Source organism: Talpa occidentalis, unplaced genomic scaffold (genome assembly GCF_014898055.3).
Source record: "Talpa occidentalis isolate TD23 unplaced genomic scaffold, MPIMG_talOcc4v2.1 talOcc4.4, whole genome shotgun sequence".
NCBI lineage: Eukaryota > Metazoa > Chordata > Mammalia > Eulipotyphla > Talpidae > Talpa > Talpa occidentalis.
The window spans coordinates 127,036,634-127,055,332 of record NW_023604295.1 but is presented as its reverse complement, the minus strand read 5'-3'; the positions used below and the strand labels follow the sequence as shown (position 1 = coordinate 127,055,332).

Sequence of the window (18,699 nt, the reverse complement as noted above, 5' to 3'; positions counted from 1 at the left end):
TCCTGGGATATGATTAATCCAGTTTCATACTAAATCTAGCAGATAAAGCCAACTCACTGAACATTATTCACACATCAGGATAAATGCAAGACCTCAATATTAAGAGCAGCTAATTCAAAGAACACAGAGAAATTCTCAAGAAAATGAAATAAGTGAAAAGTTCCTTGACAGGGTTTACATCATTATCTTCCATACCACCAGGCCACCAAGCATGGCATTTCACAAGCACTTTTTGAAAAATTTGCAAATGCAGATGGCATCTCCCATTTTGCCAATATTCTGGTTTCCAAAGTCTGTAAATCAAGTGTGCATCAAGTTCAAACTAACTAGTAGCTAGTTCTTTCTCATATAAACAATCTAGAAGATCAGTATTTTGTTTAAAAAGAATCAAGTAAAAAGCTGAAGTTATATAAAGGCCAACTGAGGTGGGAAGAGGGGAATTGAGGATATTTACTAAATGTTGACCTGTAACATTTACGCAAAGATGTGCAAAGAGGAAGACTGAGGGATCATTGTCCATTAAAAATGCTCAGAAATGAAGACCATTTCAGTAATCACTTAAAATCAGGTAGAAATGGGATTCTTTGGTTCATCCTCTCACCCTCCTGCACCGCTGGCCTATAACCCAGTACTTCTACGCAAAAACAAAAAAAGAGAAATGAAAAAGGGATGTGTTACACTTTAGGAAACAATTTGTTTACAGATACCTGTTTGTCATTTAAATAAAATACTTGAATAAGTAATCAACCTCGATTTTTATGAATAAAAGCCATAAAACTACAATTAGTGCATATTTTTAGGGAAAGGAGCTGTGTAGAAGCAAGGAAAACTAAGAAGAGATTTTAGAAAGTGAAAGGAATGTGGGTGAGTTTTTATTTTTTAATTGTTTTTTTTTTCTGGTATTGCAGTTACAGTGTGAAATTAAAAGAGAAACAGTATAAAAATGAACAGGAATAAACAAGCCAAGCAACAAAAACCTTCTTTGAAAATAGCAAAAACATTTTTGAGACTTGCACCCATCATGAATACAAGAGTGACCAGCTTTTTGTCTATATAAAGGTCAATGTAATTCACTCTAGATTATTTAGGAAGCAGAATTGTTTACAGAAATATATGGCTTTTGTCAGATAAAATCTGATTGCTACTGTTTCTTTCCTACTAAAAATGGAAAGAATTTTATGTTCAGTTTTTCTTTGCTGCTCTAAGGAAAGAAGACAAAACTACCATTTGTCAGCAGTCATTTACCTTTAACAAAAAAGCATACGTCAGAAACTTCTCAGAACAGACAGGTTACGCAATGTCCTCTGCAAATAGTCTCAACAACGCACACCTAATAAAACACTGATTGCAAAAGCTATGATATAAAACCAATTTTGTGGAAACAGAATGGCATCAGAGAGAAGTAAAAACATACTGGGACAATTTAAAGAACGATTATTAAACAAACAATAAGTCCTAGCAGGTATATCTGTCAGTATTTAGTCAATAAAGAAAAAAGAATCCCACGCTTTTGTGAAATGTATTTTTGTGGAGACAAACTGATATGAAATAGAGTGGCAACAGGAGAAACAAGTTGGATATTTGTGTCTAATATGAGTGATATAATTTAATGTTTATATGTTATTAAGGTTTTATAATTTTTCCTTTAAAATATTTTTAAAAGAAATCCTCTTTATGAGAAATGGTCACCATATTCTCATTTCTACAAGGTTGTTTGATTGTTAAAAAACAATCCATTCACACTATTCTTTAACTCAGGTCTGCATCTAATATGCCTGAGCTCTGGTGTGTTGTCGCACCAACAAATATCTATGACTAGAACAATATGCAGGGAGGGATTCTGAAGTTGGTTTCATTGGTCTGGAGGGCAGACTTTATTTTCCCATGAGCAGATGATGGATCCATACCATGATACCTATTGTCAGTGTTGCTACTGTGACCAAAGACTGAGATTTAATACAAAACCTACATATGTGTAGCAACAGACAATGGTTCAGACTTTGGAAAGGGCCCATGCAACATTCATACTCCTGTCTTCACCTTAGAATAAATATAAAGGCACCAACCAACATTCCCTTGAGGTCACCAATGATTCTGGTGATACCAGTTGATACCAGAAACAGATCAGTATCCTTCCTCACTAAACAAGTATTTTACTAATTGCTAAGAGTGTGGCTTCTATTGAAGTGGAAAACTAGACACAAGATTAGTTTAGATCTGAAAATGTAGTCAGCCAAGGGAGGCCTGAGAGGGATCTGTTATATGCTCTGCTGCAGAAAAGTCTTGGAATGAGCCAACAAGCTGCTGATACAATCAGATCTTCCTCAGTCACCACCCACACACAACCCTAAGCATAATAATTTCAAGTTACCTTGTTGGGGCCCTATCAATTCTTGCTAAAAAGTGAAATCCCTTCCTCAGCAACATGGACCTCTTTCTCAAATTTCCTCAATCCAGGCTATATGCTCGACAGTGTAGAATTTTAGGTCTAGTGAATATGACACCATCATACAGCTGACTTCCTTTCAACAGACGACAGAAATCTTTCCAAATCTATTCATTACAGTCAAAAGTCGACCCTGGATTTTTCACTTTGCTTCAACCTTTCAATGTACCTACATTTAGCCACATAGAAATGAATCTTTACCCTCCTCCCCTAAGTAAAGGTTGAAATTGCAAAATCAATACTGTATATCAGTATCAAAGGCCCTGAAAATAAGTATTATCAGGAGAAAGTAGCTGTGGCAAGCTGGTGGGCAAAATTTTCAACAAATCCTCAATAAATTAGCTCCTTCCAATTATAACCAAATTTTCCTTCTTTGGCTGAGTTGCTGGTTTCATTGTGAGCTATCATATTTTCTGTTTTCGGACAGATGGGGAAAAGGCACTAAGCCATACAGACCTGGGATATTTATCCCAGTGTATTTTTCTCTCTGAATGAGATCTTTTGGTTTTGCAGTCTTGAAACTCAACATCAGTAACATTTTACAACTTCAAAATAAATATATCACAGGTTCAATACTTTAGTAAAAGGAAAAAAAGACATAAACATAAAACCAGAGAATTTCAGACTTTTTGTTTAATTTTGAAAAATCAATTTCTAAAAAAAAATACATCAAGGGGCCTCCCCGGTGGCGCAGCGGTTGAGTGCTGGGTTGCGAAGCTGCCCGCAGCCTCTGCAGCGCCGGTTCGATCCCCAGCTGCTCCCCGGCCACTGGAGGAGGGTCCCACATGGCGCGCAGACCTCTCCTGCCGCCCGCTGCTCCCCTCAGCAGTGTACTTCGATCCTTCTGCCTGCTCTGCTCCCCGCTCTGGCTCTGGTGAATTCTTTCACCCTCCCGCGCTTCTGACTGTACCCAGTGCATGTATAAATAAATAAATAAATAAATATTTAAATAAATCTTTAAATAAATAAATAAATAAATGCATCAAAAGTATAATGTAGAATAATAAGAAAATAGAAATGGAAACTATTTAGCCTTGATGAGGTAAAAACAACAAAATAAAACAAAAATTACATCTTCATACAAATCTAAAATCTTAAATTTTTCTGGAAAGCAAAAATATTTTTCATATATATTTGGTCCAAAACTTACCTTTTTTTCCAAATCAGTACTTCTAAACAGTATCTTCCTTCCAACTTTTCTCCAGACAGGTGACAATGCAACTGTAGAAATAAGTAAAAATTAAAGACATAATTGAGGCCACTACAATGTCACAATCATTGTAGCAATAATAATATTTTCCCCCTTTTATATGAAATCAGTACCATCAAAGCATTAGACTATAAATGTAATATTCCCAAATTTCTGATACAGAATCCAGGCAGAGACAAGCAACTTTCGTAAGGGATTCCAACAAACAGCTAACAGAATTCTGAAAGTTTGTAAGGACACTGGTGCTTCAAAACAAGTGAATCCATTCAGTTTATTAGTAGTTGTAAAAGCCAAAAGACAAGGACATACCTAGCTATCTCATACATATGCAGAATGATAAAAAAAAAATTAAGTGTCCTGTTTTTAGGGCTGGGAAAGACAAGAAGTAAAGAAGTTTAAAAAGAAAGAAAAGCAGAGTCCCCGGCACCAAGGTAAACAAGAGTTTCTGCCCAGTCAGCACCCACTTTCACGGTCAAAGATCTTGATGGCACCAGGCAGACATCCATTCCCATTAGGTATTTAGCAATCCCTGGCTAATAAATCACTCTGAATGCCAGAGGGTACCACCTGTTCCCTCTCCCCAAGCAGTTACGGAAAGAAATGTGCTCTACTAGGACTAGTCACCCTCTCTATGTGCCATCTCGAATGTCAGGAGACACCCTTTGCAAAGTAATTTCACACCATCACGACGCTACAAGTGTTACTAATAAAAATGGCTGACATTTGGTGAGTGCTTCCATGCTCTGGGTTCTGTTCCCTTTAATGTGTTCTTTCAGGAATCTTCACAATATTCCCATATGAACAGGACTACTGTGACTCTCACAGTATAGATGAAGAAAGTGAGGCACAGAAAGGTTAATCGGTATCACAGTGAACAGCTGGAACAAGGGATGAACTTGGCAGGTGCGACTCTAGAGCCTTTACTCATGGCTCTGGGCCTTCCTGTCACCTGGCCGGAAAGTCCAGTTACTGTCCACCTGCCCACAGCACCTTTGGAGAGAATGTGTTTTGCCCACAGCGAGGTCCTCCCACCCCCAAGTCACAGGTAACTGTACCAAAGACAAGCCCCAAACTTAGGGTTAAATATGCAAATGCTAGTAGGTTCATTTGATTTTCTTGAAAATCCGAATAACATGAATGAATTGGTCAGATGATTCAGTGCTCAGGTGAAACTGCATGGACTGAGGGCCAGCTGGACACCGTGGGGAAACCGATAGGCTGGCACCCAGACAGCAGCCCTCTGGAGAGCAGCAAAGGTCATTTTTCTTCCCCAAGGCCTGTTGTCTTTGCTGATGTTGAGTGTACAACATCCCCCTTCATGGTTTCAACAGGTCTCCTGCTCATTGAAACTATGTTGAGCAGTCTCTGTGTCTGAAGGCCAAGAGAATACCAGGAGGGCCTGTTCTGCCCAGCTCTACTCCCAGCCTCAACCATTTAAACTGCTACTTCCTGCCATTACTGGTAGGTCTCCTGATAACCGCTCTTCTTTCCAAGATTTCTTGATGGAATAACTTGAATTTGTCTAGATAATTTTTCTGTAAGTACTCAGATGTTAGGCTGCAGTACTCCTGCCCTTTACATATATTCGCAGATTATGTAATATATGCTCTAAGTGAAAGAGTATAAGACAGCAAAAATCTTTTCTTCCCAGACACACACGCAATCCACGGTTCCTATAACATTATTTCTCCCCAACGAATGAGGAGCATCCTACATTGAGTGAAAGTCCAGGATTAGCAAGATAGAGCTCACTAGTACTTGCTTTCTTTTTTAAAATATATTTTATTCTATATAATTCTTACATCATTTTTCATGTTTGTCAATAGTACTTTCTATGGGTGTTTAAAACTCTTTTTTCCCTCATGGGATTATAGTAGAATTACTCACCTAAAGAAGCAGCACTGGGAATATTTTCTCATACAAAGGAAGGTTTTTAACAGTTTCCTGAGTCAAAGAAGTCTCCTAAAACCTTTGCCTTAAGACGTTAATATTAGTGGGTTATTTCTTGTTAAAAATACAAATTTCTTAAAATTACTTCCACTACTTTATTAGTTCCACAAACACTTCAGAACACGAGGCTGGTTGTTGAAACAATCACTCCTCCCTCCTGGTGCCTACATGAGAGCGGGTGGCACACACAGCAGCCCTAAGCTAAAGCAAATGCTTGGACACAGGGAAGAAGGAGGAACCACAGAAGGGGCTTCTAACGCACTGCGGTGGTCAGGGTTTTTGGTTTTTGTTTTGTTTTTTTTGTTTTTTTGGATAAAGCTATGCCTCATCTGAGACCTAAGGGCTGAGCTGGACTGGGCCATCTCAATGTGTAAAGGGGAAGCTGGGAGGGAGTGATAGGGGATGCCAAGTGCAAAGGAACAAGAAGAGGAACAAGAAGCGGTAAGGGCCGTGGGGAGTCAGTCAATGAAGAACTTTAAGTGAGATATACTACTATCCTTCTGATTGTATTCTAGGGAAGGGGTGAGGAAAAATCAAGACAGTAGTTAAAGAGAAAGCCAAACTGGCTACTGAGACCACCTAGGTGGGAGGCTGTGTGACCTGCTCTGGGGCGGGGAAGGTACAGAAGGCAGTGACTGGATTTGGGGAGCTACAGCTGCAAATTGATAACTGTGCTTTAAATAAGGAATAGGCAAGGAGTTTCTTTTTGACCATCTTGATTTTAAGGTACATGTGGCACAGCCATGAAGTCTCAACATAGCTTAGAATAACAAGAAAGACAGAAGGAAATCGGAGAATTATTGGTGTAGAGATAATAATTAAGTGTTTTCACCCAGGGAGAGATGATGCAGAGAAGAGAACAAAACACCACCATACACGGATTGAAGGAAGAACCCATAGAGGAGCTAAGGAACAATGGTAAGAGTGATGAAAGGAACTCGGAGAAAGTGGGGACCCAAAGGGGGAGTGGACTTTTCAAGAGGGAAGGAGAGGCCCTCCGAGTGAGACACCCCTTAACAAGGGGGAGTTGTGATCCTGGGATTTAGTGACAAGGGAGTCTTAGGTGATCTTGGTAAGATCAGAGGTTTCAGGGGTTGGTGTGAGCCAGGCTGCAACCGGTGGAGAAAAGAGAGATTAGGAGATGAAAGCAACAAGTTCAGGGGCTTTTTTGAGCAAATGACATTCAAGTTCCATGGGCAAGGGGAGGATTTTTATAAAGAGGGATCTCCGTGTGTTTAGATACTTCCGGAAATGCGCCAGGAGAAAGACAGAGGTTCGAAGCACAGAAGAGAGAATGGATAATTAACGGTGTGGAGCTGTGGAAGGCTAAGAGCCACAACAAGGCTGAAGATTTAAGATTTCGGTGGAAAAAGAAATGGGATTTCTACCCTACAAGTCAAGAAGGAGCACAGGGTGGAATGGGGGCAGCAAGTTTGTAGGTTAGGATGGTAGAATATTAAGCTCTTATTCTATTTGAAAGCTCCTAAAATTCTAACATATGTAGCATACAGTTTACAGAAAACAATAAAAGGGAACAAACAGATAATGTCAGAATGACTTTGGTGTAACTTTGTACAAGGAGGTTTTGTTTTTACCATTAAAAACTTACACTTCCAGTCTAAAAATGAGAAAATAAACATAGTAACTTTAAATATTTGAAAATATAGTCCTCTAGAATATAGCCAACATTTCCATGTCAAGCTTATTGAACTATCAGAAGACAGTAATTAATACTCAGCATAATGCTTCCACAGAACAAAATATTTTAATTATTTGATATTCTAGATATCTGAAGCTTAAATCTCTAAAGTTTTGTCTATTGCTGATCAAATCTTGTTTAGAAAAGTGATCCTCTCCTAAGTGCACCTGAATTCGATGATGGCTGTCTGCTGTGATAACAGGTACACAAGCTGCTCATCTTAAGGAGATTCACCCAGCATCCCTGCTCAATAAACTGTCTGAAAAACAAATAGGGCTATTTTTAAAACAAATAGTATTACATTAATTTCCATTTTAATCCACTGTCCACACAAAGTAGAATTGACTCAAGAACGCTAAGTGACATGGATGCATTCATTCCAATGACCAATAGTCATTGCTCAAGAAGCTTGTTTTACTTTTTTTCTGAATTAGTAGCTGAATTTCAAGTTAAAGTATGTTCATGGATTAGGAAAAATGTTAAAGTACAAGAAAGTGCTTTTTGTCTAAAGGCAAAGAACTAAGAAGTACTTCAGAACACTCTGATTTCCTCTAAATGTTCTTTCCAAACAGAATGCAAGGGCCCTCTCAGCTTACTACCCTGCACCCTCCCCAAACAGCTACCTAATTTAATTGATGGTTAGAATTCCACCACTTTTGTTTCAATGCTAGTAGGAGAAATTCCTTCCATCAAACTGTGGCAGAAAAGGAATTCAACCAGAATTCACATTTATTTTTAGTCCAAGTTCAAGAATTCTGGTTGGATATTATACCAAGCATATTTCTGGTTTATGGTTTTGTTGGAAAGTCATTGCTTTAAAAATGGTCATTTTTGAAACTGTATTTTCAACTTTGCAAAGAATGATCTGATTTGGTACTTCTTAAAATACAGAAATAATGTTTCACCAGAGATTTCTATCATTAGCATCTTGGCAGATTGTGAAAACACTGTTATTGGCTGAGAGAAGTTTGGATGTTGGCTTCAAATAAATCTGAATTAAACATTTCTATTGTGGTGCTCAGAGAAATTAAAACAGTGCATTTAGAGCCGCTAAAATTTAAGTTTAGATTATGCAAATGAAGAATTTAAAAAATTAAAATAACTTGAAAAGATTAAGTCCTTAAAACTGAAGTCTGACATTATATTCTACTTATTAATATGTCACAGCTATAATTTATCCAATTTATTTTTTCACCAAACTTTTAAATTATTGCATTAACTAAAGTCAACCTAGCAATTGTTGTATGAACTGTCAATTTCTCTAAAAGATCAAGTCTCAGAAATTTTCAAAAGGAAAAAGAAAATGGTCTCGGTGAAATGTCCAAATAGAATTCTAGGGAGCAGGGAGATACAGGCAGCGGTAAGACACTTGTCTCACTTAACCAGCAGATGCCACATAGTATGCCAGTGGGTAAGGACTCACACAGTGTTTCCACAGCACTATGAGGTACCCAAGGGGGGCGCCCTTTTGTGACTCAGGCTGGGGTGGGGCGCATGAGGGACGTCTTCCTCAGAAGAGCCATCAGTGATCTAACTCCTCATCCATTTTTCTAATAATTGAGTCATATCCATAATATATAAAACACATTTTGAAATTTTGACAATTTGTATAATTAGCCACTTCTTAAAATCAATTATTTAAAACTTCAATTTTCTTTCTTTTTTTTTAAGGTTTATTTATTTATGCATACAAGAGCACAGGCCAGAGGTGTGGGGAGGTGAGAGGATTCACCGGACTCAGAGTAGGGAACAGAACAGGCAGATTGACCGAAGTACACTGCTGAGGGGAGCAGCAGGTGAGTCAGGAGAGGTCTGCTGCACCATGTGGGTTGGTCCCTGGCTGGCTGGGAATCTAACTAGTGCTGCAGTGGCTGCGAACAGCTTCCTAGGTTGCATCTTAACCCTTGCGCCACCAGGGAGGCCCCAATTTTCTTCTTACTATTTGAAAAAATTCCTTTCATGGAAAAAGATCTTGAATTTTGTATAAATATTTAATAACAAGTAATGAATACCAACCAAGCTTTAAAATAATCATATTGATCTGTAAAATCTTAACCAGAAGCTTCTGGAAAATATATATATATATATATATATATATATACACTTTTAATTTTTAACAGTAATAGCTTAAATTATTATACAACTTGAAATTCCAATGATCTCATAATCTTTTAAAAATTCTACTTGGTAATCATTGCTCAATGAGAGTTTCTGAAACAAATAAAGTATTTAAATAATGTGTTTTAAATAAAACGAGACAAAGGTTTGCTGGCAGTATTTATTTTTATTTAAATAAAACAAGGCAAAGGTTTACCGGCAGTATTAAAGTGAGAAGAATGCAACACGAAGGAAGATAAACAAACTCCATCATCTTCACACTCCTTCGGCTTCTTTGTAAAAACTTTTATCAGCTGACCTTCAAAGCATACAGCACCAAGCTGCAGAGAGAGGATATCCTATCTTTCATGCTGAATTCCATCTACATCCAAGAAACCAGCATTATTATTTCCCAACTCTTACTCAAATGACGCCTGGGAGTGGAAACGGGCAGAAATCTGTAAATGAACTATTTTGGCCAAACAGAGTTCAATTTCTGTAATTTTAAAATATGCTTGGAAATGTTTATATCAGCTACTCAAAAACAGCAAAGATATATGACATATACACAAGTTTAATTTTAGTATTTCCAATCTACTGATTTACACTTGTGTCTAACTTGTCTCCTGCTAATTGTTCCAAACACCCCTCTCATCTGCCTACCTTCCTGGCTTTATAGTTTGCTGTTCTCCACATGAACATTGTGTCTACCCCTAGGCCATCCGTCTTCTCACCCACATACAGGTGACAAGATGGACTGACCTGCATGCTTCCCGTGACCCCTCGTGCTCTTTCTGTGGCAAGTTCTGGTTCCCAGACCTTCCTACTATAGCAGAGACTGAAGAAAGGTTCTTTTTTGCTTTTCTGTCAGCTCCTGGGTGTCTCTTTTCATTAAAACAATGACAACAGCCAAATCATTCCAAAAAATTAAAGCTAACAAGCCAGGTTGATTTATACACTATAGGGCCAGGAAAAGCCAGCAGCTTAAAGAAGTCACCTGGTAGACGAAGTGGGAAGGGGAATTTCAAATGGGCTGAGCGATATGAATTGGATGTCCTTCAAGAGATACAAGTGGAGGTTGAAATTCCTTTTAAATACACTAGTGGAGGGTGATCCCACGAGACTAGTCCAGGCCAATGGGTAGGATTAATATTTTGCTTATCCTATCTGCGATGCTCCCTCCTCCACAGTGAAGGTGAAATTGCTTTTTTGGTGTTAAACAGAATATACAGCTCTACATTCTATCACTTCTAAGTAGGATTTATTTACCTTAACATAAGTAACTGGCAACTGATCCTTAGAAAATCTGATAGAGAGGTGAAGTAAGGGCCGCTGAGAAAACAGTAGGAGAAGGACACAGTTGCACTGAAGGTTAAGGATAATTACTGCAGTGATGGTAGTGTCAGGAAAGACAAATGCATCTAAATAATTCTGCAAAGATTTAAAAATTCGGGTGGCTGCCTTTCATGAGCAAGGAGAAACCGAATTCCAAGGAATCCTGTTCTCTCCTTGTGGAGTCTTATTGCAAGACCTTTTCTTCATGGCATCCTCCTAGATTTGTACCCCAAATCTTACCCTAACAAGAAATATAGAAAAGTATTCTCATTCAAATAATCCCTAAGTAGGATGACACTTGGACAAATACTAACTCCCCAAAAGACAAAGCATTCCAGATGTGGTTAAGCTAGTACAGAGTCTAATTTGTTTATATCTTCCTCCATTCTGTATATGTCTACTAATTCTTTTTGCTTTGTTTTTAATGCCATCTGGAACCACCTCAACATACAAGTGCACAAAAGTCTGCTGGAACTGACTTCATTCTATCTCCATAGCCCATCTTCTGTCTCCTCTGCACACCCTTGGCTTTGCTGGATTTCTTTTCCCTTCCTCAGAATTTCATCCTCTTATGATCTCCAGGCTTTCTGCATAGTCATTTCTACTTCCTGAAAAGCTACTCTGTCTTCTCTTTGCTTGGATAGCATCCAACCATCCTTGACACCCTCCCCCAAGCTAAACTAGGTCACCCTGCTACTTGTTTTCACAGCACTTTTTCATTACAACTACGGGCAACTACTTGTATGAATGTATTTTACTCTTTGTTAAGGAGAGAACTGCATACTGTGGTTGAAATCCGAAACTCTGCTACTTTATATAGTGACCTTATTTGGAAAAAGAGTCTTGCAGGTGTTATCAAATTAAAGTGAGATCATCAGGGTGAGTCCTAATCCTATACTAGTGTCCTTATAAGAAAAGGAAAATGAGGCCTCCCTGTTGGCGCAGTGGGTTGAGCGCAGTGCTGTGGAGCTCTCCGCAGCCTCTGCAGCGTGGGTTTGATTCCCAGCCGGCCAGGGAGCTACCCACATGGCGCAGCAGACCTCTCCTGTCTTGCCTGCTGCTCCCCTCAGCAGTGTATTTCGTCAGTCTGCCTGTTCTGTTCCCCACTCTGTCTCTGGTGAATCCTCTCACCCTCCCACACATCTGGCCTGTACCCTGGTTCTTGTATAAATAAAATATAAATCTTTTAAAAAATTAAAGAACTTTATATTCTATTTAAAAAATATGAAAGAAAAATGCCCAGTGAAGACAGACACAGAGTGTGATGACAGAGGAGAAATTGGAGTGATGAGCTACATGCCAAGAAACACCAAATGCAACAGTGATTGAATGTAGATAAGAATGCAGTAAGCACAGTTCAGAGAGTGACTGATTCATACTTGGCTTGTAGTCAGCTAGAACCCTCATATTTTTTCACAGATATATATTCCATATTGTTTCATTATTTTAGAGTGTATTTCAGATTTTTTTTTAAAGATTTATTTATGCATACAAGAACTAGGATAGAGGCCAGAGGTGCAGGAGGGTGAGAGGATTCACCAGAGACAGAGTGGGGAGCAGAAAAGGCAGACTGACTGAAACATACTGCTGAGGGGAGCAGTTGGTGAGACAGGAGAGGTCTGCTGCACCATGTGGGTATCTCCCTGGCTAGGAATCGAACTCATGCCACAGTGGGTGCAGACAGCCTCATAGGTTGCATCTTAACCCCTTGAGCCACCAAAGGCCTGTATTTCAGAATTTCAAGTGCCATGTTATTTGGGATTATATTGTAATACAAGTTCATCAATCAGCACACTAAGTACTCTACCTACCTTTATGTTGCTGTAAATGATATAACCAAGTCTTCTATCTTAATCTGAGTATATGACAAGAACTGTTAAACTTAATAGAGCCAGGAACAGAGTGGCACTGGCATGCCATCAAGAATGTCCCTCCAAACCAGCACATCATGCAACCACTTAGAAATCCACACTTCTTTCCAGCTTATCCCAACACATGATATTAAATGCTTTCTGAAATGCTAGTATATTATGTTTAAACTTCCCAAATCTACCAGTCTAATAACCATGTAAAAAGATGATGTGGAGTTTGCTAGACATAATTTGTGCCTTGTGAACTCAAGATTCCCTTTGGGAATCAGTCATTTCTTTTCCAAGTACATACCACACATTCTAAAATTTTGTTCATGAACAGCGTCCAACTCCCTTAGCTATGGTTTCCAGGATCTCCACTGGCCTCCATTTTGAAAAAGGATAACTGCATCTTTCTTCTGCTCCCTTTCTCCCACTTCAGGGTACCTTCAAGATTACAGATGAACCCCCCACACTCAGAATTACAGACTATCAAGAGGAGTCATCTACCTAGGCTGAAAAATGTGAACTGGTTTAAAGCAGATTAGTTCTCTCTCATCAATTTGGGTTTTTGGTTTATTTTCAGTTATTTGTTCTATCATTCTAGTCAGAGACCTGCCCTTCTTGAATAAAAAAAAAGGGGGGGGGTTAGGAGCTCGCCTTCTCTTGGTCATTTATTGCTACCATACTAGAGTCTCCTTTTTTTTTTTTTTTGTTCACCTTCCTGACTAAATATTTCATGAAGATTGAACTCAAACATTTCTGTGCTCTGTTTCATAAATTCATACCATCCACTTTATTCTTCCATTTTAAAAATCTGAGCCCTTCAAATAAATTCCCATGACAGCCACAGGAACCTTTCTAGAATGTGCCCTTCTTGTCCCTCACTCTGAGCCTTCATTATCTATTAGGATTTCAATTGTATTTGTCTTTTCTTCTTTCCAAACAATATCCATTAACTTTCAGGGTTACATACAACCCATGAAGTGAAATTCTTAATTTCTCTGAGTATTTAAAAATCTACTTTTTAAAAATGTAGGGTAGATACATAGACTGAGTTGGCCAGCTGGTTATTAAGGAATGTTCTACAGTATAAGCAAATAATCTCCTTATATCAAGAGACAAACATTTTATGAATATTACCCCAAAAGCATAGTTTGTGCAAATTCTTTGAGCCTCTAAAATCTCTCATTACTCAGCCTTCCAATTTCATTTATCTTATGTCAACAAAAACCAAGTTTGCTTAAAAATCTTTCACAGGAAGGTTTCAACAAACCCCACTTGCGAGAATGTCCTTGTTTGCAAGCAGCAAAACAACATTTCATCATCTGTAACTCCAACACTATTGAGTTGCTTAATGTGCTCTGAACGCGAGCTCACATACCCAATCACTAATGAAAGCAAGCAGCATTCTACTGTGATAATTTGAAGGCAAACAGCTCATTATCAAATTAAAACTCCAGCAAACATATCCTTCTGGATTTTCACTTGTGCCTACCTCACTAATTACCACTCCTCCAGCTCATACATTCAAACCCATCTCTGAGTAGTATCCTTTCTCTAGGAGAGCTTTATGTGAGTGCAAACAGAAGTGCAACAAATACTAGTAATTACAATACTTTCTTGTTTTTTTTTCTGCTTTTTTGTTGAGTTTAAGTCTTTCAACACTTCTTTTTTTCTTTAAGTAGAGCAACACTCATCACTAAAATATCTTTTTTAATGGGGCAAATTAAGAGTTTAACACATCTAAGACACCAAGTAAAGGCTACTATCCAACTTTAAAAGTCAAAAAAAACCCTGGTAGCCTTGAAGAGTAACCTTGATAACAAAAATATGTGGGAAAATGGTTCCATGTAGGAACACTCTATCTAGATGTGGGATAGAGTCTAGCTCTGAATCACCCTTGACTCTTGCCCCAATCAATTTTTGGTAATTTCTCCACTTCAAAAGTTAAAGTGCTACCACTACACACAGATAGTAAGCGCAGGCAAAGGAATCATGTGTGCAAAGAGCTGTCCTGATGGCATATTGTGGGGATTTGCATTTCCCTACAAACAAACAAGAAAATAGAGTTTAGAGGTGAAAGTCACCATGATGTAGATAAATGCATAAATACTTCTGCTAATTATTGTGCTCATTCCTGTAGTGGGGATGAAGGCAGTCAGGGAGAAAAACTGCTTTTCATTTGCTCCTTTATAATGGCCACAACAAAACAATGATTCCCATCCTTCCAGACATCAGACAGAAAGCTGAGATGACCCTCCCGCAAAATTAAACATCTTTTAAAAATTTTAATGAGTATGGACTTTGTAATTATATTTCATCATCCGCACTCATTTGATCCCATTGCTAAGTAATAAAAGCAGACTGAGTGGCAGAACTTATGACCAACACGGGTCCTTGCAAGGAACACTCTGAGAGAAGACCCAACTGCTAACCAAGTGACCGGCTGCTCCTCTGCTCAGTAGTTCTCCAGCTGGATCCTGAAGGCATTTAAGGGGAAGCCCAGTGAGACCAAAGGGACAGGCCCTCCCTTCCCTTGTCACCCCCATCCTATCCTTCTCCCATGAGAGATTTTGTATGAACATCTTTCCTTCTTTATTCTAATTGTAAAAGCAGAGGCATTTAAAGGAGAGGGGAAAATCCTTCATTTGTGTTGGAGAAACAAAAATTCTCCTTTTTTAAATAAAATATTCTTATGCTCAAACATCAGTATATTGACATTAGAATCTCTTGAAGAATCTACAACATGGTATTTTAAATATCAGGCCACCTGAGAAATCAAAGGCTAAATCTTGCACATACACACACACACACACACACACACACACTAATTCTAAGCACATACATGAGATTTCTGTTTGCAGAATTACAGTGGGCTGCATACCCTGAAAGTTTTCCTACAAAACTATTACTAAATCCTCAATGAATGAAAATGTAACATAGTAGAGCTCAGCAGAAAATAATGGACATTTCTCAAGGCAAAGAGGCAGAGAGAGAAGATAAACATGATATGAAAGCAGTACAGTGGATGGTGAGTTAATGTGAAGGGAATAAAGGCCTATGTGAGAACAAAGTCTGAGGTTCTCCTCAAAATGAGAAATTTGAAACCAAGACTGTGCTAGACTGAGACAAGGGGAGCTAAAGTGCTCCAGTCACTAGCAGTTTCATGTAATAGTCTCCTTGCTTATTTGTATACACAAATGCAAATCCTTTCCAGATTAAAGTCACCCGCTTTAGATATCAGGAGTTCCACTGATTACATTCAACATAGTATGAGTTCACAATCCAAAATTCCTAAACTTTGCAATTGAAAAAAAAAGTGATTAAAAAACCACTATTTTTGTATTAATGAAGACAACCAACAGATTTAAACTCCCTAAAACTTCAAATATTTGAAATACTGTAGATAACGTCAGCAGGTAGATGGAAAGATACTCCACATCATTTACCATGAAGGAAATGCAAATCAAAACCATAGTGAAGTATCATCTCAGACCCGATAAGATGGCTATTACCAAAAAGAAAAAAAAAAGCAAAAGACATGAAGTGTCAGTAGAGGGTGTGGAGAAACTGGGCCCCTGTGCCATGTTGGTGGGAATGCAAAATGATGGAAAACAATATGGAGTTCCTCAAAATGTTAAAAATATAACTACCACATGATCAAACAATCTCATTACTGGATATTGAGCCAAAAAAATTGAACTCAGGATCTTGAAGGGATATAACCACTCCATGTTCATTTTCAGCATTATTATCAAGAGCTGAGGCATGAAGAGCTTAAAAAAAAGGATGCATGGTAAAATTTCAGAGGTGCGAACTGAAAAAATAGATATAGAGTACATAGTATTCAAATAAGTGGATGAAATAAATGGAGTAAGAAATTTCCTGTGCACTGCCACTAGATGTTCTCTCCCTAAGGATGTTGCTTGTCAGAAAACTTCAAAATGGAAAATCAGCACATGAAGAAACTTGCTTCACATTGGGTTTGATTTCTTTCTTTTACAAGAGGCTGTCGCTAGCAATGCATCATTCTGGGTATGGATGCAAATAAAGAGTTAAGCTTTGCCTTGAGTTTTCCTGCATAGCTAAGCATATCCCAGCACCCGACACTAATGAGAGATTTACTACCAGAAAGCTGTGAAGGCCATAACCCAGGCCACTTCTGGTGAAGAGTCCCATTCTGGGTCTCTGGCCACCAACTGTGTCTGGATCCCACCTTGGTCTTCAAGAGTAGCAGTGTGACTAAGAAAGAACTCTCTCAGACCAATTCCTTAACCAAGAAGTTTACACCAACCAACAAGACAGCAACAGTGTGCCTAGAATTAAATATGAAGGAACCACCATAATTCTCCTAAATTAATCTGATATTAATTCTTCTACTCCTACAGTCTCCCCTTTGCAGCAATCACAGAGAACAAACACAGGCCACTTACAAGCTTATTGAGCATGGGAATAACACAGTTATAAATTGACCCAAACAAAAATATTATGATGTTTCCCTCCACTTTCTGAAATACAAATATTTTAAATCTTTGTCAAAATATCTAAGTTTGTATTTTAAATCTATTTACCTAGAAGGCCAGTATCTTAAAAATAAATAGGCTCAAGGACTATCATAAAAAAATAGGGAAAAAAATTTAGTTATCTTACATATATTAGCCTAATCAATAACATCAATAAACCAGTGAGAGTAAATATCATTATGATACTATGTGTTTTCTTCCAAAATCAAATCACATATAAAAAATGTTAAGTCTGCAATAGGTTTAGAGAAAGTCATTTCTGTAACATACATTTTAGCTTAAGGTTAAAAATGTAAGTAACTTTCAAGTAGGTAACAGTACTACTGATTTACTTTTAAGATGCTCAAAAAAATTATAAGCACTTCTGTGGTCCTATACTCCAATACTGGAGTATAGGATAAACTAATGCTACTCTATTGAAAATTATAACCTTCTTGAAGACTTATAAATTTGCTTATATCAAAACACTAACACAACAGTTCACAGGGAATTCTATTATGCCCAAATTCCCTCAACTTAAAGTTTCTGTGAACACCATCCTCCTTGCTGTAACTTCAGTTCATCCCAGTCCTCACTTTACAGGAGTTCAGTTATTCCTTGTTGCAATTCAGACATCTCATTTTCAACCAAAATACAAATTCCTACCCCATCATTCAAAGCACAAACTATGATCCAATTTGCAGTTCTAGCCTTAGCTTCCTCAGGATTAAATCAGTTAATATAAGTGCTTAAAACAGTTCCTGGCACAAAGTAGGTCTCAATAATTGTGAGTCATTACTATTCCTCTTTTTTCTTCTTTCCCTTCCCTCCAATTCTACTTTGGACAAAGAGAATCATGTGCCATTTTGCCAATAGGTCCCATATTTTTCTCGAATTCTTTGCTCACGCTATTTCCCCATCAAGACTGTCTGCTTAACCTCATTTCTACATGTAGACACCTTTTACTCCTCTCTCTAGGTTCTTTGCAAATCCTGCCTTTTCCATGAAACATCTTCATCCCCTGAAGAGGAAGACATCCTTTATCAAGAGCCTGTAATATCCTATAGATACTGCTTTAGGTGATATTCATCACACATGTCGTGGACTGCAAGACCCTATGTATTTGGCTTATTACCATCCCTGACAGATGCATTTGATAAACTTGGAGGGTAGAAACTGTATTCTATGTGTCTTCATATAACCCCTTTGGAACTTACCACAAATGCCTTGAATTAAAAAAATAATAATATTCTAAAATATATTTTAACAATTTAAAGCTTATTTTAATAATGACTTCTGTTGAAAAAGTATACTTTTTAATTTAAAAATTAATGGACATCTACATATGCAGTATATACAACTATAGCCAAAAACACATTCTTATGAATCCTTAAGCTTGATGTGACTCTACTTTGAAATATTGTTTTTCTTTTGGAACACATGTCACAATGAGAAACTTTCTACCATTGATGACTCATTCCTAAAACATATTAATTTGTTATACATAACCTGTTTTAAGATTGAAAATATACTCTCCACGTATCAAAGTCTCAAAATACCCTTAATTCTAAAATCAGTACCAATCAATATTCAAAACTAAATGTAGC

At 37.9% G+C, this 18,699-nt stretch overlaps 1 protein-coding gene across 1 annotated transcript in view; it reads right to left on the bottom strand.

Moving 5' to 3' along the window:
• SLC7A2 (solute carrier family 7 member 2) overlaps positions 1–18,699 on the bottom strand; it is a 64,373-nt gene that overhangs the window by 23,992 nt on the left and 21,682 nt on the right. Inside the window, exon 2 of the mRNA XM_037526306.2 lies at positions 3,597–3,667. The gene's annotated coding sequence lies outside the window, so the exon portion shown is untranslated. The remainder of the gene's footprint in view (positions 1–3,596; positions 3,668–18,699) is intronic.